Source organism: Halyomorpha halys, unplaced genomic scaffold, assembly GCF_000696795.3.
Source record: "Halyomorpha halys isolate HHAL.00 unplaced genomic scaffold, Hhal_1.1 Scaffold936.1, whole genome shotgun sequence".
Taxonomy (NCBI): Eukaryota; Metazoa; Arthropoda; class Insecta; order Hemiptera; family Pentatomidae; genus Halyomorpha; species Halyomorpha halys.
This window is the reverse complement of record NW_027107336.1, coordinates 262450-264940: the sequence shown is the minus strand read 5'-3', so window position 1 is coordinate 264940 and position 2491 is coordinate 262450. Positions and strand designations below refer to the sequence as shown.

General features: G+C 38.2%; 1 protein-coding gene across 3 annotated transcripts in view; it reads left to right on the top strand.

Annotated features, from left to right (window-relative positions):
- Positions 1 to 2491, top strand: part of LOC106687247 (multiple PDZ domain protein) — a gene marked incomplete at its 5' end in the record, with an annotated part of 95767 nt that overhangs the window by 21077 nt on the left and 72199 nt on the right.

Here is a 2491-nt window from a genome sequence, read left to right as displayed (position 1 = left end):
GAGTTGTTACTTTGTTATTCGTAGTAATAGTGTAGTAGTAGTAGTAGTAGTGCATATTTTGTAATTTTGATACCAATAAAGTTTTTTTTAAGTTCTTTCCGCGGTTAAGTTCCTTATCTGTCGACGTCGGATTCTTTGTTTCAAAAACCACTTCTTACCACCCGTATAATGCGGGATCGTTGAACAGACCTTATGTTTCTGAGATAGTTGTTCAAAAACATCGATGTATTTTGGGTAATGTATTTTAAGCAACAATATTTTAAAACATCGATGTATTTTTGTAATTTTTAGTTGTCGATGTCGGATTCTTAGTTTCAAAAACCACTTCTGTCAGGCCGTCGAATTCGTGATCGTTGGGACAGACTTTATCTTTCTGAAATAGTTGTTCATAAAAATCGCCTTTGTTCACGCTCCATAGCATCAACCCACAACTGATTATCCTGAAGAAGTAACGCATCATCATAGGACATCGGATCTGACAGCTCGGACCCAGTTGAGAGAGTTGAATAAGTTACAAAATTGTCCAGTGCTGCTGGTGGTCGCCTGTTTCTCTCAGGTCTGGTCGATGTTGGTTGTCGTGTTGATGTCAAAACGGTCGTTGGTGGAACAAAGTGCGGATCATCATCTTGGTTGCAGCTCCAGATACAGTGTTGTGACGACCGCTGTCAGACGGTATGTCTCTCTCCGAAAAATCATCATCAGTCGATGGGGCTGTGACTCTCTTGTGTCGTCAAAGCCAGAATTAGAATTCACAACAATTTCCTCTTCCAAATTGGATTCGTTGGGAAACACATAGAAGTTTTTATCGGTACCTTCGGAAGTGTTCTATTAATGAACTCCCCAACTGATTTTCGGAGAATGTCACATCTATACGAAGGTAATTTTCTTCTGAGGGTCATACAATCGGTACCCTTTTATGTCTTGACAATATCCTACAAATATGCAAGGTGTAGATCTGGGGCTGAGTTTAGTTTGTTTCGGTGTAGGAGTGTGAGCATAGCCTTACAGCCAAAAACTCGAAGATGTTGAAGAGCAGGTTTCTTAGCTGTCCACACTTGTTTTGAAGACAACTCCAGAACAAGTGTGGACAGTTAAGACTGCTTATATTTCGAACAGGTCATCGTGCAAGTCTGTTTTTACAAAACAACAGACTTGCACGATGACCTGTTCGAAATATAAGCAGCACAGTTTACAGCTTCTCCCCCCCCCCAAAAAACGGTTGGGAGTCCTGACTCTATCAGTAGACATCTTGCACGATCTAACAGAGAACGGTCAAGACGCTTAGCCTTTCCATTTTGCTGTGGCGAGTAAAGACAGGAGGTCTGATGTACAATATCCGATGACTCCAAAAGCTCACTTAATTTATTATTGCAGTACTATCCTCCATTGTCAGTACGTAAAATTTTAGTTTTGCTGTAAGACTGATTTTCAACAAATGATTTGAAAATTTGGAAATAATCGGTGACTTGATCCTTTGGTTTCAAGAAATAGACGAATGACTTGTGACTGAAGTCATCTAAAAATGTCATCAAATATCTGGCACCTGCTAAACTGTTTACCTCCATGGGTCCTACGCGGTCTGAGTGCACTAATTGTAAACACCGTTTGGTAGTGGAGTTACTCTTGGGGAAAGGTAAACGGTGGCTTTTTCCCAACGTACAAATATCACAGGTAATGTTAGGTTTTCACTAGAAATGTTGAAAGCATTAGTAGTTCAAATGCACCATGCGCTGATGCCACAGTTTCATAACAGAGCCAAGACAACAACCAACTGGCAACTAGAGAAAGAACATAACGGCTGAACTACAATCAATATATTCACCGTTTGCCACAGAGCAACACTTATACAATAAACAATTAATTTTTACATCACACTTTAACATAGGCGACATCAAAATCGGAGTGGTAGTATTTAGGAGTGTGGGGACCAATAGTGGAAAAGAGCTGCAGCGATATGAGTGCCCCTCGAGTGTGATAATTATTAGGGAACATAATACTATCACAACTGAGTGTTTAAGAGGACCTAAAAGAGGAAAGCACTGTGTATTGAACAGTTAAAAATACCTAAAACGAAATTATAATATAGTGGTCGCATTGGAAAGGATGCGTAGAGGATATAAGAAGATGGAGGAAATGTTGCACAGTGAGGGTAATTTGTTACTAAAGTGTGATGTATTACAATAAAGCTTTATTTCGGGCTTGTTTGTTTAATATTAATTTATAGGTTACCTACCCTTTACTTTCTTGGATAAAAAAATCAACACGAAGAATCCAAATGAATTACTAAAACACGTATCAATGACCTTTTTAATTTTTAATACATTATAATTGGAGAAGTTTGTCGGGGGGTGCGGTCAGCAAAGAACTACATAAATAAACAAAACCATATTTATTTATTTTATTATTATTTAGAATGCAAAAATATGCAATAATTCCAGAAAAAAAAAAGTGTTGGAAAATAATTCAGGCGCTAATGGGTTAAAACATTTTT